A 25,919-nucleotide genomic window follows, 5' to 3' on the forward strand; every position below is an offset into this window, starting at 1 on the left:
AGGGACAGTTGAAAGTTTGCTGGCTAGTAATCGTTTTGATACTGCTCTGTTATTGGAGGGACAGAAGTCTGCAGGGGTTTGAGGGACATTTAAGCTTAGGTAGCTTTGCTGGCTAGTAATCTACCTTCTACTGCAGTGCTCTGTATGTAGCTGCAGTGGGCAGCTGTCCTGCTTCTGATCTCATCTGCTGACTGCTGCAATAACAGTAGTCCTTGTAAGGACTGCTTTTATTTATTTTTTTGTTGTTTTACTACTACTACTACTACTACTACTATAAGAGCCCAGTGCTATTAGTCTAGCAGTGTTGGGGAGTGGGACTGGTGTGCTAATCTGCTGCTCCTAGTAGTTCAGCAGCACCAACTTTAATTTTTTTTTTTTAATATTCATTTTTTTTTATTTTACTTTTTTTTATTTTACTACCGCTGTAGTAGTGTATAAGTTGACCTTTTAGGCATTATTTGCCCTGTAGGCATTATTTGCACACTGTTTTCTTCAACCCGCCATCGAGCTGTGTGACCTTGTTCCCATTCTGTCTAAATATCCATAATATTACCGTCTCCAGAAAAAACACCGGAGTCACTTTTTTCAAGCAGCATTCATATATTTTACGTAATCCGTATCCACCGCTGTAGTAGTGTATACGTTGGCCTTGTAGGCATTATTTGCACACTGTTTTCTTCAACCCGCCATCGAGCTGTGTGACCTTGTTCCCATTCTGTCTAAATATCCATAATATTACCGTCTCCAGAAAAAACACCGGAGTCACTTTTTTCAAGCAGCATTCACATATTTTACGTAATCCGTATCCACCGCTGTAGTAGTGTATACGTTGGCCTTGTAGGCATTATTTGCACACTGTTTTCTTCAACCCGCCATCGAGCTGTGTGACCTTGTTCCCATTCTGTCTAAATATTGATAATATTATCGTCTCTAGAAAAACCACTTGAGTTACTTTTTTTCAAGCAGCATTCATATATTTTACGTAATCCGTATCCACCGCTGTAGTAGTGTATACGTTGACCTTGTAGGCATTATTTGCACACTGTTTTCTTCAACCCGCCATCGAGCTGTGTGACCTTGTTCACATTTTGTCTAAATATTGATAATATTATCGTCTCTAGAAAAACCACTTGAGTTACTTTTTTTCAAGCAGCATTCATATATTTTACGTAATCCGTATCCACCGCTGTAGTAGTGTATACGTTGACCTTGTAGGCATTATTTGCACACTGTTTTCTTCAACCCGCCATCGAGCTGTGTGACCTTGTTCACATTTTGTCTAAATATTGATAATATTATCGTCTCTAGAAAAACCACTTGAGTTACTTTTTTTCAAGCAGCATTCATATATTTTACGTAATCCGTATCCACCGCTGTAGTAGTGTATACGTTGACTTTGTAGGCATTATTTGCACAGTGTTTTCTTCAACCCGCCATCTAGCTGTGTGTATTATCGTTTCCAGAAAAACCAACTGAGTTTTTGTTGTTGTTGTTGTTTTTTTAAAAATAATGCCAGGCAAAGGCAGGCCGCCACGCAGAGGCCGTGCTAGGGGCCGTGCTGCTATGCAATCCTGTGGCCCTAGCAAATTGCCCAGTTTTAAAAAGCCAATGACCCTGAACTCCCAAAATGCTGAAGAGGTAGTTGACTGGCTTACACAGCACACCCCATCCTCTACCGTTTCTAACTTTACCACAACATCCTCCTCATCCTCCACTGCTATGGCCACCCCACGTAACACTTCCTCCACCACCGGTGCCCCTTCTTCACTGGGGTCAGAGGAGTTATTTTCCAATGAGTTTCTTGAACTGAGTAATGCGCAACCATTATTGCCAGAAGAAGATGAAGGAGATGAGGACCTTACACCAGATTTAATTCTGGCAGAGAACACGATAGAGATGGACATAATGAGTGATGAGGAGGAGGTCCCCGCTGCTGCTTCCTTCTGTGATGTGTCAGAAGAAATTGATGCATCTGAGGAGAATGATGATGAGGAGATTGATGTTTTGTGGGTGCCTAGTAGAAGAGAGCAAGAGGAGGGTAGTTCAGATGGAGAGACGGAGAGTCAGAGAGGCAGTAGGAGAATAAGACTTAGAAGAAGCAGGGAGGACAGCCCGCAGGGATCAGTAGGGCAACAACATGTATCGGCACCTGTGTTCAGCCGGCCAACGCACCCGCCATTGCCGCCAATACCGCCAACTCCGCCAACTTCTACTGTTACCGCCAGATCGCACACTTCCAAAAAGTCAGCAGTGTGGGATGTTTTTAATGTGTGTGCCTCTGACAAAAGCATTGTAATTTGCAATGAGTGCAGTCAGAAACTGAGCCTTGGTAAGCCCAACAGCCACATAGGTACAACTTCTATGCGAAGGCACATGAGCGGCAAGCACAAAGCACTTTGGGAGCAACACCTCAAAGGCAACAGGCAAACTAAAAGCCACACTCCTTCTGGTCCAGCATCTTACTGCTCTACCTCTGCTCTCCTTGACCCGTCTGAACCACCCTCCACTCCGCCTTCCACCTTGACCACCTGTTCCCATTCCCAGTCATCTGCCACCAGCCAAGTTTCTGTGAAGGCCATGTTTGAGCGTAAGAAGCCAATGTCTGACTGTCACCCCCTTGCCCGGCGTCTGACAGCTGGCTTGTCTGCACTCTTAGCCCGCCAGCTTTTACCATACCAGCTGGTGGACTCTGAGGCCTTCCGCAAATTTGTAGCAATTGGGACACCGCAGTGGAAGGTACCCAGCCGCAATTTTTTTTCTAAAAAGGGAATACCACACCTGTACCAACATGTGCAGAGCCAAGTTACCGCATCTCTGTCACTTAGTGTTGGGCCAAAGGTCCATATGACTACTGACGCATGGTCCTCCAAGCATGGTCAGGGCAGGTATGTCACCTACACTGCCCACTGGGTGAACTTGGTAATGGCTGGGAAGCAGGGAATGGGTAGCTCAACAACAACAGTGGAGTTGGTGTCACCGCCACGGATTGCACGCGGTTCTGCCACCACCTCTACTCCTCCATCGCTCTCTACCTCGTCTTCTTCTTCTTCTTACTCTGCTGCTGGGTCCTCCTTCTCCTCCTCCACACCTGTGCACCCCCAGCTCCCCCTAGGCTATTCGACGTGCCAGGTACGCCGTTGTCACGCTGTCTTGGGGATGACGTGCCTGGAAAGCAAAAACCATACCGGATCTGTACTCCTGTCATCTCTGCAGTCACAGGCCGATCGGTGGCTGACCCCACACCAACTGCAGATCGGAAAAGTGGTGTGTGACAATGGAAGCAATCTGTTGGCAGCGTTGAGACTAGGCAATTTAACACATGTGCCCTGCATGGCACATGTGTTAAATTTAATAGTCCAACGTTTTGTCTCCAAGTACCCAGGATTCCAGGACGTTCTCACCCAGTCCAGAAAGGTGTCGGCCCATTTCAGACGTTCCTACACAGCCATGGCACGCCTTGCTGACATTCAGCAGCGCTACAACATGCCAGTCAGGCGTTTGATTTCTGACAGCCAGACTCGCTGGAATTCAACGCTCCTTATGTTGGAACGTCTGCTGCAACAACAAAGGGCCGTCAACGAGTACCTTTTTGAACTGGGTGGTAGGACTGGATCTGCACAGCTGGGGATTTTTTTCCCCCGTTACTGGGTGCTTATGCGCGATGCCTGCAGGCTCATGCGACCTTTTGAAGAGGTGACAAATATGGTCAGTCGCACCGAAGGCACCATCAGCGACCTAATACCCTTCGCTTTATTCCTGGAGCGTGCCGTGCGACGAGTGACAGATGAGGCTGTAGACCAGCGTGACGAGGAGCTGGAAGCGCACGATTTCTGGTCGGAATCACCAGAACGAACCCAGGCACCTGCTGCAACGCAGGGAGAGGTGCCAGAAGTGGAGTCAGAGGAGGAAGGTGGCTTTGTGGAGGAGGAGGAGGAGGACCAACAGGAGCAGGCTTCCCAGGGGGCTAGTGGTGACCTTTTGGGGACCCCTGGTCTTGTACGTGGCTGGGGGGAGGAGACCGTGGATGATGCAGTCCTTGATAATGAGGAAGCGGAGATGGATAGCTCTGCATCCAACCTTGTGAGAATGGGGTCTTTCATGCTGTCATGCCTGTTGAAGGACCCCCGTATCAAGAGGCTTAAGGAGAAGGACCTGTACTGGGTCGCAACGCTACTAGACCCTCGGTACAAGCATAAAGTGTCAGAAATGTTACCAACATACCACAAGTCCGAAAAGATGCGGCATTTACAAACCAGCCTGCAAAACATGTTGTACAATGCTTTTAAGGGTGATGTCACTTCAGGAACTCATCAACATTCCAGGGGCAGAGGTGCCAGTAATCCTGCCACGAGCACACCTGCAAGGACAAAGCCCTTTGGCCAGTCTGTAACGTCAGACATGCAATACAAACTAGGGTGCAAACCCTACTGGTTTAATTTTTTCTGGCCTCTGTGCTTCAGTGGCTGCAACCAAAAAAATGCATATTTTCTGCATTTATATGGCATAATTTTTCTGGCCTCTGTGCTTCAGTGGCTGCAACCAAAAAAATTTATATTTTCAGCATTTATATGGCATAATTTTTCTGGCAACTGTGCTTCAGTGGCTGCGACCAAAAAAATGACTATTTTCAGCATTTATATGGCATATTTTTTCTGGCCTCTGTGCTTCAGTGGCTGTGGCCAAAAAAACTGGGCAAACAATGCCTACAAGGTCAACGACGTTGACCTTGTAGGCATTGTTTGCCCAGTTTTTTTGGCCACAGCCACTGAAGCACAGAGGCCAGAAAAAATATGCCATATAAATGCTGAAAATAGTCATTTTTTGCCATACGTTGACTCAACGTATATGGCAAAAAATGACTATTTTCAGCATTTACGTGACATATTTTTTCTGGCAACTGTGCTTCAGTGGCTGCAACCAAAAAAACTGGGCAAACAATGTCTACAAGGTCAACGTATGGCGAAAAATTACTATTTTCAGCATTTATATGGCATATTTTTTCTGGCAACTGTGCTTCAGTGGCTGCGTCCAAAAAAACTGGGCAAACAATGTCTACAAGGTCAACGTATGGCGAAAAAATGACTATTTTCAGCATTTATATGGCATATTTTTTCTGGCAACTGTGCTTCAGTGGCTGCGTCCAAAAAAACTGGGCAAACAATGCCTACAAGGTCAACGTATGGCAGTTGTTTAAAGAGAACAGTAGATTACTAGCCAGCAAAGCTACCTAAGCTAAAATGTCCCTCAAATCCCTGCAGACTTCTGTCCCTCCAATACAGAGCAGTATCAAGCAGATTACTAGCCAGCAAACTTACTATCATCTGTCCCTGAAATCACTAACAGCTCTCCCCCTACACTATCTCTTCCAAGCACACACAGGCAGATTTTTCAGATACATTTTTGCCCTTGATCCCCCTCTGGCATGCCACTGTCCAGGTCGTTGCACCCTTTAAACAACTTTAAAATCATTTTTCTGGCCAGAAATGTCTTTTCTAGATGTTAAAGTTCGCCTTCCCATTGAAGTCTATGGGGTTCGCGAACCGTTCGCGAACCGCTCGCATTTTTGCGCAAGTTCGCGAATATGTTCGCGAACTTTTTTTCCGACGTTCGCTACATCCCTACAGGTGAGAGAAACACAGGGGCACAAAGACGTGTTGTATAAAACAAATATATGTGGCTCAATGAAATGTTATTTCAAATCTAACCTTTAGGAATAAATCCATGTAAAATACTTCAGCACCGTCAATAGGAGGATAAAATCATTCATTCGGCAGATTCTCAAGCTGTCCAAAGAGGTAGGGGCCCAGTAGGGTCCCGTTATTTATTAAACTGCTTTCAGCCATCACTAGATATTTGGAGGTGGCAGTTAAACAGGGGTTGAACGTTGTAAAGCTCCAGCAAAAGTGCTGAAATCTAGCGATGAGCAAATCTTTTCGCCATGTATGGTTTCGGGTTGACCACCGGCAAAAGTTTTGCGTAACGGCACCAACAATTTGCAATGTGGCTGGTTTCGCAAGAGACAAAAAATGTCACTCGTGTGTCAAATTTGTTCAGTGGTGGATAAAAAAGTGGCCCATACACTATAATATATATTGCTTCAAAAATGTCACCGCAACAAAAATGTCGCCGCTCGCCAATAGACTTTAATGTGTTTTTTTTTGTCGTTTGGCAAATTTTTCTGCAAAGCTGAATGGGACAGATTCGCTCATTGCTACTAAAATCATCTTGCCATACTATATATATATATATATACACCAACTCATTGTAACAGTCTATCCTTCTGCCTTACTCTATAAAATATCCTACAGTTACAGCCCTTATCCATTATTATCCTTAACCCTACCTTATTATACAGACGCTATGAGACCTAACCTCTGACTCCATCTCAGAGGTGTCCATCCCTGTCACCATCTTGCCTTCCTATGCACTCTATACCACATTTACACCCCTTCATTTATAGCCCCTTCACCTTCAGGGTCTGAACTAGGTGTAGGCTTCATAGGTATGACATTTTTTTTGGGGGGGGCACACATTTGTCAGTGGTATAGCAATGTGCGAGGTAGGGGGTATAAAGGAAGGGGCAGCAAGGGATTTGGGACAGAGGGTGAGGTTGGGCATCAGGTATGTAGCATTGCCTTGGGAGTCAACAGTAATTAACATGGCTCTGCTTGCCTTGCTATCCATGTATTCCACAGTAACAGCTCCTCCTCATGACACCATCTCCCATTACTATACATACATTTCCCTGTTCCCCTAACACCATTTCTCATTTAACAGGTACAGTCCTTTTCCCTGGCTGCAGGTTACATTAATACATACATTTTCTGGGACACGAGGAAGTCCTACTTCTTCCTCCATAAAAACCGATATCAACAAGAGAGATCAACCATTGAGTTGAGTTGTTGCCTCTGTCCCTGGTGCTGAAGAATATCCAGCCCATAATAGAAAGGAAACAGTGATTTAATTTGCACAAGGAAGGCAACAAACCCCATGTACAACTGCAGAAGCAATATTACAGGCACTTGCCCACAGCAATTGTGCCCTTGTCTTCTATCAGAAGCCGTTTCATCCATTCACAGACAGAAGCACAGACACACACAGAGCCAAATCTCCCATTATTTTGGTGCACCAAGTGACCTCATTGAGGGTTTAGTTGAGAGACTGCAGCTACTGACTGAGCAACTGAACACATCCAGGCGGAGGTAGAGAGAAGGGGATAGGAGGGGCACTCTGAATGACTGGAAGCTTTAGAGGGGGGTGAAAGGGTGATTTTGTTGGTATTTTCCAGCTCACGTCAACAGGATTAACCCCCCTTACACCCATAGGGAGCAGAAATCATATCCATGCAGAGCACTGCAGCTCCTCTGCTCCTGAACAGGTTAAATAAAGAGCAGTTGTTGTCTGCATAAGAGAATGAGCGCTTGTTAGCACAGACACAGGAATACAGCAGCATCTTCTCCCAGGAGGCACATCAAACAGTATCACCAGCCCTTGTGCTGCATTACCCTCAAATCTATCCCTTTATAGAAGGGATGCATTAGCTGTTCTGACTATCCCACTCGGACACCTAGACCACCCCTCCCCAAACAAACTCACCCCTCCTTCCCAAGCACTTGGGCTGTCTCTGTCAGAGAGCAGCAGTTGAGCTACAATGAAGATGGACTGACGGCACCTCCAGTGGACTTGGCTACTTCTTGATAAGGACGATCCAATGGCAGTGGCTAAAGGCAGCCTGGATTAATTAAACTCACCGACAATCAGTGAACTCATCAAGGGTAAGGAGACCAACTTGACCTTCACAGAGAACCCAGTACTCCCTGGAAGTTTTGCTGCAATGTGATTTTTGTTTGTTTGCCCCAGGGTAAGTCTCAACTTCTTGTTGTTCAGAGAGAGATATTACTGTTGTGGGGCAGTTATTTCATGCTCAGAGATGTTAAGTTCTCATTCAACCCAAAGGGCCAGATGCTATTGCATGAGAAAACTAGTGTGAGCTTTGAGCCAACTCTATTATAGTCTAAAGGGAAATCTGGGGATTAACGGCTAAAGAAGTTTTTCTCATCAACTTGAATCCAACCAAGTGTGGGAGATGTCACAGCAAGATGTTGTTGCCTTCACAATCATGCAGATTCCCTTATACTTCTAGTATCTGGTTGAAGGGGTTGATGGGTTTCTGTAAAATGTCAGGGGTGTCAGGAGGGGACACCATTCTTTAAAGGACTTTATCTCATGCCTTTTATATCATCTCAGCCCCCTGGCTATCCAATCAATAATGTATCCAAGATTGTTCGTATTCATTGGGATTAAGGACATTCTCAGCATGAACAGAAGTCTGAAATTGACAAGATGTTTGAGAGTGGTCAGACCTACAGTTATTGTTGGGGGATTAGTTTAATGACGTCTGAAGGATCAGTGGTCGATTTACATCAAGATTTCCAGTACCATAAGAGGTTTGAGGGTTGTCAGACCTGCAGTTGGCTTTGAGTCGGGGGGAGGGGGGATTAGTTTAATGACATATGAAGGATCATTGTCTGATTTAAGTCAACATTTCTTGCTACCAATGGAGGTTTGATGTTATTTGAACCTACAGTTGCGGGGGGAGTATCAGTTTGATGACATCTGGAGGATCAGAGGTCAAGTTAAGATTTCTTGCTACCATAGGAGGTTTGCGCATGGTCAAACCTTCAGCTATTGAGGGGGGATTCGGTTGATGAGGTATGAAGCATGGTAGGTTGATTGAAGATCTTGAAGAGATGAGCCTGAAAAAGGCACATTTGTGAACCCTAAGGATACCGGTACTTCCTAAGGACTCCATTGCTTCACTTAAGAAGTCCACCAAAGTAAGTGGAATATGATTTGACTCAAAATAACATTTCATTCTTCCAAAAGTCCCAAACTGATATGTAACCAATTACTTCTACCTTCTGGTAAGGGCAAAATACCAACTTATTTAGGACTAGCTTGAACCAACTGGGCAATATCAATGCCCCCCCAACAGTTCCCAAATATATACCTGTACAATATACCCACTAATGTGTAAGTAAAGCTGCAACATCTGTCTCCTGTCTAAGGGTAAATATTTCAGGAGCCTCTCCACTGCAGGAGTAGGTCAGCAGATTGCAATACACATAGGGACATAGTAGTTGATATATAAATCAAGTGCAGCGAATCAATCTGGTGTCAGACACAGGACAGCTATTATTTTTGGGATTTAGCCCAGGCATTTTGGGCATGGTTTAAGATGGCAGATAAAACAGTAACTGCCCGTAGCCTGGCATTCTGTTCCTAGCACCATTGACACATCCTATCGCTGGTGAAAGCTCCTCAGAATTGGAGTTTAGAAACAAACAGATCACAGGCTATATGTTACAGTCTTTATATTTCCTTGAGAAGACATTAGAGCAGTAAAGCAGTTTTTCACTGCATTAACTCCAGATTTTTCCCAAAGGTATAAATTACTGTATTGTGATTCCTGCTGTGGAAATTCAGACTGTGCCAGTTTTCACACCTCAGAAAAAGCAAATCTCACTGCATAAAGCATTACATTTTTACACCTGGAGTGATAGTTTTTTAAAGTGAAATTGCTGGTGGTATATTGTCGCCCTCTGTTCCTTTCCTCCTGCCAGTCTTCCCTACTGATCCCTCTGCCCATGTACCCAGTGTCCTGCCAGTCTTCCCTACTGATCCCTCTGCCCATGTACCCAGTATCCTACCAGTCTTCCCTACTGATCCCTCTGCCCATGAACCCAGTATCCTACCAGTCTTCCCTACTGATCCCTCTGCCCATGTACCCAGTATCCTGCCAGTCTTCCCTACTTATCCCTCTGCCCATGTACCCAGTATCCTACCAGTCTTCCCTACTTATCCCTCTGCCCATGTACCCAGTATCCTACCAGTCTTCCCTACTGATCCCTCTGCCCATGTACCCAGTATCCTACCAGTCTTCCCTACTGATCCCTCTGCCCATGTACCCAGTATCCTGCCAGTCTTCCCTACTGATCCTCTGCCCATGTACCAGTGTCCTACCAGTCTTCCCTACTGATCCCTATGCCCATTGTACCCAGTATCCTACAGGCTTTCCTACTGATCCCTCTGCCCATGTACCCAGTATCCTACCAGTCTTCCCTACTGATCCCTCTGCCCATGTACCCAGTATCCTGCCAGTCTTCCCTTTTGATCCCTCTGCCCATGAACCCAGTATCCTACCAGTCTTCCCTACTGATCCCTCTGCCCATGTATCCAGTATCCTACCAGTCTTCCCTACTGATCCCTCTGCCCATGTACCCAGTGTCCTGCCAGTCTTCCCTACTGATCCCTCTGCCCATGTATCCAGTAACCTACCAGTCTTCCCTACTGATCCCTCTGCCCATGTATCCAGTAACCTACCAGTCTTCCCTACTGATCCCTCTGCCCATGTACCCAGTATCCTACCAGTCTTCCCTACTGATCCCTCTGCCCATGTATCCAGTATCCTACCAGTCTTTCCTACTGATCCCTCTGCCCATGTACCCAGTGTCCTGCCAGTCTTCCCTTCTGATCCCTCTGCCCATGTACCCAGTATCCCATCAGCCTTCCCATCTGATCCCTCTGCCCATGTACCCAGTATCCTACCAGTCTTCCCTACTGATCCCTCTGCCCATGTACCCAGTATCCTGCCAGTCTTTCCTTTTGATCCCTCTGCCCATGTACCCAGTAACCTACCAGTCTTCCCTACTGATCCCTCTGCCCATGTACCCAGTGTCCTGCCAGTCTTCCCTTCTGATCCCTCTGCCCATGTACCCAGTATCCCATCAGCCTTCCCATCTGATCCCTCTGCCCATGTACCCAGTATCCTACCAATCTTCCCTACTGATCCCTCTGCCCATGAACCCAGTATCCTACCAGTCTTCCCTACTGATCCCTCTGCCCATGTACCCAGTAACCTACCAGTCTTCCCTACTGATCCCTCTGCCCATGAACCCAGTATCCTACCAGTCTTCCCTACTGATCCCTCTGCCCATGTACCCAGTATCCTGCCAGTCTTCCCTACTTATCCCTCTGCCCATGTACCCAGTATCCTACCAGTCTTCCCTACTTATCCCTCTGCCCATGTACCCAGTATCCTACCAGTCTTCCCTACTGATCCCTCTGCCCATGTACCCAGTATCCTACCAGTCTTCCCTACTGATCCCTCTGCCCATGTACCCAGTATCCTGCCAGTCTTCCCTACTGATCCCTCTGCCCATGTACCCAGTGTCCTACCAGTCTTCCCTACTGATCCCTATGCCCATGTACCCAGTATCCTACCAGGCTTTCCTACTGATCCCTCTGCCCATGTACCCAGTATCCTACCAGTCTTCCCTACTGATCCCTCTGCCCATGTACCCAGTATCCTGCCAGTCTTCCCTTTTGATCCCTCTGCCCATGAACCCAGTATCCTACCAGTCTTCCCTACTGATCCCTCTGCCCATGTATCCAGTATCCTACCAGTCTTCCCTACTGATCCCTCTGCCCATGTACCCAGTGTCCTGCCAGTCTTCCCTACTGATCCCTCTGCCCATGTATCCAGTAACCTACCAGTCTTCCCTACTGATCCCTCTGCCCATGTATCCAGTAACCTACCAGTCTTCCCTACTGATCCCTCTGCCCATGTACCCAGTATCCTACCAGTCTTCCCTACTGATCCCTCTGCCCATGTATCCAGTATCCTACCAGTCTTTCCTACTGATCCCTCTGCCCATGTACCCAGTGTCCTGCCAGTCTTCCCTTCTGATCCCTCTGCCCATGTACCCAGTATCCCATCAGCCTTCCCATCTGATCCCTCTGCCCATGTACCCAGTATCCTACCAGTCTTCCCTACTGATCCCTCTGCCCATGTACCCAGTATCCTGCCAGTCTTTCCTTTTGATCCCTCTGCCCATGTACCCAGTAACCTACCAGTCTTCCCTACTGATCCCTCTGCCCATGTACCCAGTGTCCTGCCAGTCTTCCCTTCTGATCCCTCTGCCCATGTACCCAGTATCCCATCAGCCTTCCCATCTGATCCCTCTGCCCATGTACCCAGTATCCTACCAATCTTCCCTACTGATCCCTCTGCCCATGAACCCAGTATCCTACCAGTCTTCCCTACTGATCCCTCTGCCCATGTACCCAGTAACCTACCAGTCTTCCCTACTGATCCCTCTGCCCATGAACCCAGTATCCTACCAGTCTTCCCTACTGATCCCTCTGCCCATGTACCCAGTAACCTACCAGTCTTCCCTACTGATCCCTCTTGCCATGTACCCAGTGTCCACAGTTTACTTTCACATTTAGACACTGGTATCAGGCAGAGAATTTATCACTCAGATAAAATCAGATTCCAAACTGGAGAGCTCATCTCAAAATACTGACATACTCAAAAACAAAAAGATTAAAACGCATCAGCTGGTGAGTTGTTAGTTGATAGTACTGTATCATTCATTTTACTCTAATTCAGTATTCTAAACAGCCCCTGGGTCTGATGTCCATTGAATATTGAATCTATAGAATCTTCTTTGAGAAGCCCCCATTAACTTACATTATATTAATTCTACTGCAATGCACATTCCCCAGGGCTTAATGATTCTGTGGGATGTTAGAGCTCAGTGCTACCCACCATGGCACAGAATGAAGGGCATTGACTGAAAGCAGTTGATCAAATTTCCCTCTACCTCAATATGAAGCTGTAAGAATAGAAAGTGTAAATCGGATGGAAACCAATAAATGCCTTGAAGCAGTGATTCCTGGAAGTGCTGCATGTCCCTTCCCCCTTTGGGATCACTGTGAAGGCAAGACTTGGGGCAAGTACTTATTTAATAGTTTACTTACCCCCAGACTGTCTACTATAGTAACTGCCAGGAGATTGGTCTGTTCTTGCTCTCTGCCCCTTTTTTGAGGGTTTCAGCAGGAATGATTTTCCTAGGACCCCATGTGGTGCCAACAAGGACTATATCAGTAGCACTTTAGCAGTGCTGTCCGAAATGCAGCCACTAAGGGTTGATGAACTACAGCTCCCAGCATCCCCTGACATATTTCACCAATAATGCTGGAAGCTGCCTTGGGGCACTTACCTCCTTCCCTCTCCCCCAGTGAAAAGCCCTAAGTGATCCAGACTGTTTGTGCTCAGCGAAATATCTGATGCACATTTGTTATATGTGAGTAAGACTGACCCACGCCAGGCCTGGGGCTATAATTCAGCAGCTGCATCAATTGGCCTGTAATCACCAATAACCTTTTTATACATTAAACCCTGGGATTTGCATTAGCGAGGTCTCCTAATGGCCTCATGATTAATTTGCCCTTTGCTACAGGAACAAGGTCCATTAAGGCCTGGCATCCGATGGAGGAGAGTTAGGCCAGAGAAGCATAAATTAATCCTAATGCAACTTTATTTCCTCTATTACCTTCCTCTGCCCTGGTAAAGAGCACAGATAGATTTCTGGAGGGTTTTCCATTCATACTGAGAGCTGAGGTCAAGTGCCTCCCTGAGAGTTGGATTCATTGCTTTCTGGCTGACTGATCATGGCAAATAATGGCAGCAACGCTGGGACTTGACTTAACAGTCAATGCTTTCGATAGGGGGGCGTCAGCAGAGAAATTCCATTGCAACCCACGGGTTTATGTCTTTGGGGGCAGGAGCTGCAATGATAGTTCTTTCAGAGCTGATGTTGAACTACAACCTCTAGAATCCCGTCCCCATGCTTTGTATAGTAACAGGTAAATGGTTACAGCTTGGATTATAAACAATGTGGCCCTTAGCCCAATGGTGCGTTAGTGCAGCGCAGGGTCCAAAATGTGAAAAACTGGAACAATCTGCAATAATCTGCCACCTTTTCTGCACATTGTCCTGCACTATGGGAAACTCATCTAGAGCTCAGAGACCTGCAGCCAGGGATAAGGATATATGATTCCACACAATTACTATTATAGGGATAGGGATATAGACAACCCACCTGGAACTGATTGTTGGAAAGCAAGATTATTAGACTGAACATGTTGGGCCAATATCTCTTTCCAGTCTTCTGTAGCTCAGTGCAGACACGGGTTACTGGTAACCGGTACTTGTCTTGTATCATCTACTTTTATTAAGTGACCTTTCATATTATGAACTTCTCCCAAAACAAATACACTTTTACAGCCAATATTGAAAGTTGCTACAGGCCCTGTTATTGTTGTGTTTGGTGGTGGTGGGGGTTACTGTGTGCGATGAAGTCTGTAAAGGAAATCTGGGTCACCAGTGTCTCTCCATAACCTCAAAAAAATACCAATGATTTTGCATCCAGCCGACTCTCTCCTCTAACAAGGCAATGGCATCAGGAGGGACATTTTTCATGATGACCTATTTCTGACCAATGAACAAGGGAATGCTGGGCCTGTCAGTAGTAAGACAGGGCTGTGAAGGTTTTCACATGAGTTGGAAATCCAAGGACGCCATTTAACTAAGTCTAGTTTTGACCCAAATTTATTCAAGGCGGCTGAGCAAAGCAAATCCACCTATACACAAATGCAAGTGTCATTATTAGGGTTTACTGGTCTAAGGTTGGACTTACAGGAGGATTTAGAAGGTTCAGGAAGGCTTATATTAGATACAACTGCTACTTGAACTCTTTCCTGGTTCATTGGATCACAAACCCCCCATCAAGAAGGACCTAAACCCTAGAGAGAATGTTGTGTCTAACACTGCCATTGCCATATTTTGCTGCCTTAGTTTCATTGCTATTCACATGGGACTTACTGTATCTATACCTCCCCTGACATTAGGGACACTACTCATTTTATAGCTCCCTACAGAATGGCCCATTTGGAGCACCTCTAGATTATTTCTGCAGTTGGTAAGTCATAGTAAGAGCATACCTGAACTTTGGTCTTGTAGTTGGACTGAGTCACTTAGCCCACCATAAGATGAACATCTAAAGTCCAATACAACTCCTCTGGGATTAGGTTCTACTTCCCAACAGTTGTCTGAGACCCTAATAACACAAGTAGTTAAACAAACTGCTTTTTATAGGCGTATTCTAGGACAGAGAAACTAGTTAGCAGGACTTCTTTGTGGTTACAGCATAGCTTTATCCAATGTAGTAGATACCTGGGAACAAGCAGTGGGTGTCAATGGCCCACTCCACACTAGAGTGCCTGGATAGGGACTCTAGCCCTGGTATTTCCCATATATCTACTGATGTTGAACTAACAATCCCAGCATGCCCAGTACAGTCATGATGTTCAGGTGAAAGTAGGAGCATCATGTCAACAGGAGCACATGCTATATAACATAACGGAGGCTGAGTGCATGAAAGGAGTGGGTTTGTTTATATCTCTGAGCTACTTGTAAAGTGCAGAGGAAATACAGTAACTCAGTGGAATTTTATTGCTGTGATTCACGTGGAGGGCTCTTGATTAAGAGCTGCAGTTATACGAGCACCCTTATATCATCTCTGTGTCTGAAAACAAGTCTCCCTTGTACTCGGCATGAAATCTTACAAGAAAATTCAGATGCTGTCTGCCTGTGGATGAACATGTTAGTAGCAGTAGAGCATGAAGAACCAGACTCATCATCAGCTGGTGCAGGGGAGCTCTGCACCTAACACCTGTCTGGATTGGGCAGCACATGGCCTTGGATATTGTACATGGTGTGTATTGACATGGTGGCCACAAACCCTGCAGCTCTGGCTTTTGAGTTGAGGATCTGGGTGCAGGGCTCTTCTGTGGGTGGTTCTGGTTGCTGCTGTTGAATAGGGGGCCTGTTAAAAAATTCTATGCCTGTGCTTCTCCTTTAATAGGAGAAGGTTTTAGATGGAAAACATGTGTTTCCCTGTGTTCCCTTGCACGGCAGGAGGCTGCTGTCTGCCCTAGTTCTCATTGTTAGAGACTATAGTGAATGATGTAGTGGGGTGTTTGTGAGGAATAGGGATGTGTCATGGTGTTCACCTTAGCACATCATTTAATTGGATTCCTGGTGTGTTTATCTCTGCCAGAGGTTCCTCAGTATAAATAGGAGTGTCAGGCTGTGAATAACAGATCACAATGCCTTGCACAGCGCCTGTGGCTGATGAGGGGAGACGTAACGCAATGAGGAGAATAACAGATGAGATCTGGACTAAATAAGCACAAAGTTTCCCATTCAGTTGCTATTCTCATCGTGACCTTTCACAGAGCATTTGAGCATAGGCCTCCCTTGTCTCCTTTGTTCGTCTTAGTACAGCTCCTTCTGTCTCAATTCATTGCTCAGACCCCAGGCTCTTGTTCACATACCCCAACAACCTGCAATCCACTTCAGTTCCAAATTGAATCTGTTATGTCAAAGCATCACCTCTCCTGTGCTCCTCAGACCAGAAATGCTAAACCCTCTCAGGCATATTTTGACTCCTTCCATAGCAGAGCCATTGTCAGGCTGCTCTCTCCATCCCAAGCCATCAAAAGTTCTCTTGGCCCCCATCCCCTCGCACTTGCTCAGAAATCCCTTGTGCACAGTCGTGCCCTCACTTACTCACAACTTCATTGTCCTCAACTGAAATATTTCCACTGACCTTGTTGCCCAAGCAGTGACGGAACTAGGTGGGGGCGGGCCCTGGTGCGGGCCGTGCAGCCGGGCCCCGCCCCCCACCCTAGTCCATGCGGCGCTGGAGCCGACTCCAGCGTGACTGCCGGGGGGCCCTGCGGGGGTGCGGGGCCCTGGCCCAATTGCACCCCCTGCTCCCCCGGTAGTTACTCCACTGTGCCCAAGTACTTAGGAAAGCCTCCTCAAATCCAACTTTCTCAAACATCTACAGGCCCATTTCACTCTTACAAGCTCTCTTCCTTTCTCTTCAAGCGTTCCTTCAGTGTAAACATTTCTTCACTTGTTTAACAATGCTCCAAGGGTCTGTCTTATGTCTTGTTTTCCCTCTAGGTCCTTTCCCTTCATCACTTTCTTTGGTATCTCCAACAACCTCCATGCTGATGCCACACTTCTACTCCTGCACTGATATTAGCCCTATCATTCAAGGCTAGAGAAATAATGTCTCATAGCTATAGGTGCAGACCACCCAAAACTGAATATAAAAGAGAACTTCCTAAACCTGGCCATCTTCCTTCAGTTAACATTGCATAACACTCATTCTCTAGGCATGTGTATAGGTGTCACATTAGACCCTTACCATCTTCTCAACCCACATTGGGTCCCTGACCACTGGGTGCCATTTCTTACTTAGGATCATGACAAAAATGCAGTGATGTATCTTGACCCTGTAGGCCCCATCTCCATCTGGTTGCCAATAGCTGCCTACAGCAAAGGAACATAGTGCAAAATTGCACCTCTTCTTGTGTCCCTCTACTGCCATAACATTATCCACTTCAGAATAGACTAATGAAGCCTTCCACCACCCACTGCATTCCATATTTAATGCTGATCCCCATCATCATCATCATCTCATTTCCTATTCTCTCCTGGGCAGTGTTGGACTTGGTCTTCTAGGGCCCAATAGAGAACCTGACACCTGGGCCCACTCTCAGCAGATACATATAGATAGGGCCAAATGGCATATGTTTTGTACACAGGGCACAGATAAAAGAAAGAGGGGCTGATGGGAATTTTCTGCAGACCGTATAAAAATAGTTTATTTAGGTTACAGAGCTTTCAGATATGATCAGTCAATTCACTATTGAATATGCTTCATTCTTTGCACTTGCTCAAGCCTCTGTCATATGAGGGATCTTTTGGATCAGCCCCCAGCCCCCTTTAAAACCATTTAATTTCACCAAATTGTTCCCCTGGAGCAGAGTCGAGGGAAAGTCGCTTGACGTCAATGGTGGAAGAACCTCAGGAAATCTCTGAGCCTGCGGCACATGAAGCCAGCGGAGCGTTCTGCTGCGCACAGTGAAAATGGAAGATAATTTACTCCCTTCTAGTTTTCTGTTGAATAAGGCTCTGAGACTGCAGAGTGTGCCCTGGGGCCCCCAGTTCCAAAGCTTAACCCTTGATGTTCCAACAGCTACATAAACACATTTTCCAAGATCCTTTGTGGTTATTGAAGTGTGAAGTGTGGGAATAGGTGGTATTTAACAGGTCAAAATGGAAGATTACCCTGAAATTGTTGGTAGATATTTAGTGCTTTATCAATGGCAATATGGAACTGAAGTACAGAGAAAGGCAAATAAATTAATAAGAGGAATGAATGAGCTCAGCAATTATAACTGGCTGACCAAGTTGGGGTTGTTTGCACTGGAGAATGGGGCGATAGGGTCACTATACATTAATGTGTATAAGGGGCATAAAATAAACTCTCTCGTGCTTTATTCACCAGTAGAAGACCCAAGGCCAACTCATGAGATTAGACATTAGACAAGGAGGTTCCGTGTTACATTGCAAAAATGTTTTTGTTTTTTTTTATGGGGAAAGTTGTGAAGTGTTTGTACTGGCAGATTTATTATTATACAAAGGCAAATTGTGAATAAGTCCAAATGTATGAAAAAGGAATACAATCATTTGGCAGTGGCATCTGCACATGTGGTCACTTATTGTCCCACTTCAGAGGATGTTGAGGCTGATGATCCAGAGGAGTAGTGAGTAACAAACATCAGGGTCCATTTAACCCACATTGTATTTCTGTTTGATCCAGTTCTGCAGCAGCTGCTGGAGCGACTACAGGGCTGGTATCATTTACCGACCCAGGGCAGTCATCCCTTTAACAGGGGGCACAAAAGGGAATTCTCCAGCTGTCACCTGCAGGGGGTGATCCGTTTATCATACTCCGAGGGCAGCGCAACTCCCAGTGCAAATTTGTCTTGATTTGTCATTGTCGTCCTCAGTAAGGGCAGTGCCGCATTGTGCCCAAATATAGGAAAGCTGTTGTATATAGGCAGATGCTCAAAAATCAGAGGGGCACAGGGTAAAGTATAGGGAAGATCTTGCTCAACATGTGAAAAAGCTCCAATAACTTTTATTCTGGAGAAATTCAAAACTATTGTCGTTTTGTCACTATTGTGTGTATCTCTATCCCGGCATGAGCTTTGTGATCCTTGTTCTTCATTAGAAACGTTGTATTCCATGACAAGAAGCAAGACAACTCAAAAACTCAACTCAGCTCAAAGCAGATACATGTAAAAAGGGTATAGGCGGAGTATTTTCTCTTTTGTAACTGATGATTTTTATTTTTATTTTTCTTTAGAAAAAAAGAGCAGTAGCAAATTTTGTACTGTCTTGTCATATCAAACTCAATAAGTAACAAGAAAGCTTAGTTACAAATATACGTCCAGTGCTTGTTATATTGTCTAATGGTCTACAGACTCTACACGATAGACTGTATGAAGGGCATTGGGTAGACAAACATGCAAAAAACAAAAAGAAAAAAGAGGGAAAGAACAAGAAAAAAAAGGGGGAACACAAAGTGCTAAATAAAACAATTACTGCTTAACCACTAGAGTTTGAAGTTTGTGGTTGGGCAGAATTTGAGAGTAACTCTCATGGGGACCACATTTTAAGGTACAAAGGAATTTTGTTTTGTATTTGTGCCAGGTAAGAGTCGTATTGCTTAATGCTGTTAATCCAGTGCTACGCAATATGTTGGCGCTATATAAATACATGTTAATAATAATAACCCTTTGTTTCACTTCTTGCAAGGGGGGAATAATGGGGGTCTTCCATTTAGTTGCAATTGAGATGAGAGCAGCTGAGAGCACCTGGTTGGTCAATTTTTTTTTGTGCTTTGGAAGTTGCTTTTAGGGTTTCCCCAGTAGTAAATTAAGAATGCATTTATCTAGGGTATGAAGCCTGATCTGGCATAATAGGTTTATAATTTCATCCCAGAACGTTTGTATAAAACTGATATATGTTGGGTAAATTTCCCTGGTGCCCACATTCTCTCCCTGTGTCCTCCCTGTGCAGTCTTCCCATTCTTGCCTTTATTTGTCTTTATAGCCTGTGTCTAAAAATGAGTTGTCAAGTAACTTATAGATGGCGGAAATTAAACCTTTCTGGGGGAGACCATGGACTGCCATGTGCTCAAAAGCAGAGTAGTGTTGTAGCTGAAGACATTCATTCCATTGTAGAGAGAGATCTGGTGCCTTATCATTTAAGGTTTCTTTCGTTGGGAAACTACCCTGTATGGTCATGTCTCTAAAAGTGAAGGAAGGGGTTGTATGTATTGTAAGGACAGTGTTGGCTGGAATTGTCCAGATGTGGTGGAGTATTTTTTCTAAAAACAAGAATAAAAAAGTTCTTACTTCAACCCTGATGGCTTGAGAGAAGTGGGTTAAAGTTGGTAAGAAACATACAGTTTTCAGAAGTCTGAACCCACTGTGTTTAAGGGGGAAAGTACTTTTTAGCCTGTTGTTTCATAAATAAATATATTTGTTTTCATTTTGAAGTGCAGTGTGTATTAAATGTTGACATTTTGTACTTGAAACATAAAGTCAGTCCAATTTTCGATTTAATTTAGAAATGTGCATTTAAGGCAAGTTAGCCGGGACTCCTCATACTTTTATTAGGTTTAAATTAAGTTTTATAAGGGCACCTGTTGGGCTAAATTGTTATCCCCAACCAAAGGTGTAGGCTAACAGACCCCCCACTCTGCTTAGGGGTAACAGTTGTTTTTTTTCCCACAAAATTCTCCCCAGCCAGTATGAGCGTCATTTGCTCATCATGCGCATGTGTGTGACATCAGAAGTGCATTTGCGCATATACTTTGACTGACATGGCCGCCACACTGGGAGGGAGGTCCTAGTCCTAGTGCTGGTGGGGGGCAATTTTTTAAAAAAACTACAGTTACCCCCAAACTGGAGTGAGGGGTCTATTAGCCTGCACTTTTAGTTGGGTATAACATTTTAGCCCAATGTAGTGTGCCAGTCCTCCCCTGAATTGTGCCATTCTAGGCTCAGGTCTTTCTGGCCTTGCCACAAACCCGGGCCTGGACGCTGTGCCTGTTAGTGTAATTAAACATGGAAGTTTACTGGAGTGAAATTTCTCCACCTGCCTCCAAAATACAGGTGGAAAGAAGCAGGACATTCGCCTAGTGTGCCCTTGCCATAAATGAGAAACATTTGGGGATGTTTGTGGATAAAAGAGTGTGTAACTATAGGCAGTGGCTACTACAGCAAATAAAGTTCTGTCTTTCATAAAAAATGCTACTAACTTGCGGGATGAAACATCATTTTGCCTCTTTATAGGTCCCCGGTATAAACTAGACTGGGGTTGTTACTCTGGAGAAAGGGGGGACATGAGAGAACCTTATAGACAGATAGTGGGGGAGATTTTTTCTCATAGAAATGATCAAAGAACAGGAGACCCTACGTAAAAAACAAAGCTGAACAAGGCCAAATATTATTTGTAGTTTTTTAAATAAATGTTTTAAACGCTTATAAAGAAAATGTTGGGTTAGTTGAACCCAAAAGTGGAAACAACAGTAACTAAAGGGTTAGTTAGACAATACTTTTTCTGTGTTGCTAATTTGCAGTCCCATGTTACCTGGCTGTGCTGTACGGGGGCCATATTGTTACAGCAGGTGCTCAGGTGTAGGCGGCGTTGGTGTTCTGCCATATTGAAGCTATTTGATATCACATCTGGCTACAACTAAAATGTTGCTTATTAAAAAACCATCAGCAACAATATGCTCTCATATAAAAAGGAGCTATATATATATATACATTTTTTGATTCAGGAATACAGTGATGGAATGTTCTCTATTCTTAATAACTGTACCAAGATGGCAGATCCACATGTATAAATACAACTGTTTAAAGAAATGTTTTCTGCACACAGTAACCTCTACCTTTAGAGGGAGAACTCACTACAATTATGGATAAATGAGAATGTCGGTGGCGATTGCTATGAATGATCAGTAAGTCTCAGGGGCAGTTGGCTTCCCCCCCAAAGGTAAAAATCCCTAGAATGAAAAACAATAAAGAAATGGGAGAGAGCCAAAGGCAGATAGTTTCTTTCTACAGGAACTTCATGGGTATCTTCAACCAACAGAACAAAGTGCAATGTTTATACCCAAACAATCCACCAGTCACACGGGAGGGAGGGAATCCTAATTAGTCCAAAGGGTGAGATACAGTAAGATACAGTCAGGGTTGGAACTAGGGGTAGACACAAGAGGCAGCTGCCTAGGGCACAATTATAGGGGGGCACTGGGCAGCAACCTCTAAAATTGTCTTACTCCCCTTCCTTCCCTCTGTCACCCTCCCCTCCGTCGCTGTCCCCTCCCTCCCCTTCCCTCCGTCGCTCATTTTCAAAAAGTTTGGATTATTGGGAATAAAATAGAGTCTATGGGGTAAATTTATCAAAGAGTGAAGTTCCGCGGCTCTCAATTCATTTCTATGGGATTTTGAAAGGCGTATTTATCAATGGGTGAAGTGAAAGTTCACCCTTTGATAAATACGCCTATAAAAATCCCATAGAAATGAATGGAGAGTGGCGGAATTTCACTCTAGTGGCGGAACTTCACTATTAACTTCACTCTTTGATAAACATACCCCTATGGGAGATGGCCTTTCAGTAATTCAATTTTCTGGATGACAGGTTTCTGGATAACGGATTCAGGGTCGGACTGGGGGGCTCGGGGCCCCCTACAGGACCCCCTACTGTGCGCGCTGTGCGCCGCCCCCCTTGGAGTGCATGCACACACATGGTTCCCTTGTAGCGCATGTGTACAAGGCGCCCCATCGTCACGCATACGCACAAGGTGCTGCACGTCACGAAAATCCTTTTTTTCAGCATCAGGAGAGGGGGGTCTAGTCCCGCCGGGCCAGTCCGACACTGATCGGATCCCATACCGGTAGTCCCTATATTTGTGTATGCACAGTTACTCTTCCATTACTGAGCTACACTGTACTACTACTGTACTACTACTGTACTACTACTGTACTACTACTACAAGCCCCACCCCACCCTTATCTGGAGCACGTGCCGTACATACACCCCTGGGTTTGCTGTTTCCATGATGGGGGAGCCCTGTGACTGGGGGTAAGGACACCAACATTGCGCTCTGCACCTCGTAGCAAAACAATGGACGCAAGTGATTATTGATTGAGGGATATTGTGCCCCTTAATGCTCAATGACTTGTGCCCCAGGTCTTCTTCAATACCCCCCTAGTTGTTAAAACCTACAAATGTAACATCCATAATAGTCTGTGTGTTTTATGTCACATTCCTCCAGCTCCATGTCGGCTGCAGGCGTAGGATGGTTTTGCTCTATTTAAATATCCATAGGAAGCTTTATATGTCTGTGTTCATCCTCCCCTGCTCCTTCTGTCTGAACCTGACGCGTGACAAACCGAGTGCTTGAAACTGTGAGGGTACAACTCACCCGGCTCACAAATATGGCTCCATTGCCGGCTGCTGGGGGGCAACACTTAAAGAGAATGGAAAGTGGCTTTGTAGGAGTTACCAACGTTAACGATTTAGAAATTTGGGAATATTTAGGCCACAGCCTGCATAGACCTCACCCTGTTATAATCAACCCCATCTACAAAGATCCCCGACTTTCCAGGAAGCCCCATATTTTTCATGTCTGTAGTGTGCGGGGTCAGACTGGGTCGGTGGGAAACCAGGAAGAAAAACCCGGTGGGCCCAGCCGTCCCAGACCCCACCTGAGATTGGTCCCACCATATGAAGGTAAAATCTGTCCGGGAGGGGGGTGTGGGAACATGATATGGCGGACCCTGTGTACCCTATCCCCCCAGTCCTACGCTGGTAGTGTGCACACTCCCACCAACATTGGGACACAGTAGTAAGAATGGCAATTGATAAACGCAGTAACAGAATGTAGTAAAATTTAAAAAGTATTTATTAGGACATGTATAGCCTAACACATTTTGTGCCAAATGGGCACGTACTCATAGACTAATGGTCCTACCCCTCTACAAGCTTTTACAGGGGTGGGACACAGGGCAGGATTTACATAGCGGGTGCCCCTAGGCCTGCTGTCATTCATCGCCTCCCCTTTATTCGCACAAATTTTTGGAGCACTGGGGATTGGTGCATGGGAAGTTTTAAAAACTATCATATCTCCTGTGTATCCCCAGAGTTTCTACACCAATGTGGGTGTGGTTGGGCAGCATGCCAGCCCCTAAAATACTGCCGCCCTAAGCCCAGAGCTTGGTAGCCTTTCCACAAATCCGGGCCTGTTGGGACCATTAGCCTATGAGTAAGTGTCCATTTGGCACAAAACGCGTTAGGCTTTACATATCCTAATAAATACTTTTTAAATTTTACTACACTCAGTTACTGCATTTATCAATTGTGGACAGGAGCGGATTTGTGGAAAGGCCACATAGGCCTAGGGCAGCAGAATTTTTGGGGGGTAGCATGCCACCCATCCACACCCACATTGGTTTGGAAGCACTGGGGATTCACAGGAGATACAATAGTTTTTAAGATTTCCTGTGCACCAACCCCCAGTGCTGACAATTTGCGCATGTGCCTAAAGGAAGACGAGGGGAAGGGGACGATGAATGGAAGAGGGACTAGGGGCGCCTGCTTTGTAAATCCGACCCTGATTGCGGATCTTTTTTCACTCAATGAGCGTTTTTTCCAATTTTTGGTTACCCTTGGACTGGGGGGGTTTGTGAATAAGACAGATCGGTGACTTATCCTTGACAAACTATTTCTATTTCTACTTTATCCAAGCAGAAATACATGCAATTGTTTGGTTTATGGACACCGTAGGAAGCATGTATTTGTAGCTGATGCCTGGAAATCGCTTTAATAGGGATGTCAACCCCAAACTAAAATGTTACCTAGTCAGGGACAATGTAATGATAGAAAAATATTGAGTTATATATATAATTGCTATACCCTTACTCTTCTGTGCACTGGTGGTTCAAACTTTTGAAACAATGTAGCAGAAACCAGCTGATTACCAGGATTGCGAATAAATATGCAAGTCAGCCATCTGGTACATTGTTTCAAGGGACAGAACCAGCAGTGCAGACAGGGACACACGGTTTAAGGCAGTGCACAAAACAGTGGGGGTTGCTGGGAACTGTAGTTCTAGGGCCCTGGCAGAATCCAAGTTTCCCAACACCTGGTTTGCATTGAGTTTGCAGGGAATAAGCCTTAACTTGTATTCAGAAACAACAAACCCTTTTTTTGAATGTTCTAATTCAGCACTGGGGGGACTGCGCCGAATTCTCGGTATCTAGGAGACCAGGCAGCCTGTCATATGCTCAGCATTTCTAAATCCCCATGTATTTCAGGCTAATTTCCTTGTCTTTGTTAAAAGGAACGTAGATCTAAGAGATAACATGTTTTTATGTTTTTTATCAGTTCCTTACAGACTTTGTTATCAGCCAGGGAATAGGGGAAAGATGTGTCTAATTGTAGACTGATATTGATTGGACAAACACTGGCCGAGGGGCTCATATAATCCCAGAGCTTCACTGGCACCACAAGTCATTTGAAATTGTATTAGATTTAGCAATAAATAAGGACACAAATAATAAGATTTCAGACATAAGCATTGGGGTAACAGTCACCCTGCTATAGTTCCAGGGGTACCCAGGGTACAAATAAACACTCACCCCAAATCTCCCCCTAACTGACCTTCAGACTGGGCCCCCTTAGCTCATAACAAGGTTACAGATATATAGAAACATTGGGGTGTCACCCTGCTATAGTTCCAGGGGTACCCAGGGTACAAATAAACACTCACCCCAAATCTCCCCCTAACTGACCTTCAGACTGGGCCCCCTTAGCTCATAACAAGGTTACAGATATATAGAAACATTGGGGTGTCACCCTGCTATAGTTCCAGGGGTACCCAGGACACAAATAATCACTCACCCCAAATCTCCCCCTAACTGACCTTCAGACTGGGCCCCCTTAGCTCATAACAAGGTTACAGATATATAGAAACATTGGGGTAACAGTCTTTCATTGAAGTTTGGTAACTGTGCTTAAACACTAAAGGGAAAATAAAACATTTCTATGAGCAAGAATGTTTTAAAGG

The 25,919-nt window shown here is 45.2% G+C and overlaps 1 protein-coding gene across 3 annotated transcripts in view; it reads left to right on the forward strand.

The window, feature by feature from the left end:
- Positions 1–7,647: 7,647 nt before the first annotated feature.
- Positions 7,648–25,919, forward strand: part of LOC108707359 (PHD finger protein 24) — a 66,860-nt gene continuing 48,588 nt past the window's right edge. Inside the window, exon 1 of one of the 3 annotated variants that reach the window (XM_018244640.2) lies at positions 7,648–7,775. The gene's annotated coding sequence lies outside the window, so the exon portion shown is untranslated. Of the gene's footprint in view, positions 7,776–7,843; positions 7,862–8,518; positions 8,838–25,919 lie in introns of those variants that run through there. The other 2 variants (XM_041580681.1, XM_041580680.1) reach the window with 2 other exon arrangements.

The sequence above is a fragment of the Xenopus laevis genome, chromosome 1S (assembly GCF_017654675.1).
Source record: "Xenopus laevis strain J_2021 chromosome 1S, Xenopus_laevis_v10.1, whole genome shotgun sequence".
Taxonomy (NCBI): Eukaryota; Metazoa; Chordata; class Amphibia; order Anura; family Pipidae; genus Xenopus; species Xenopus laevis.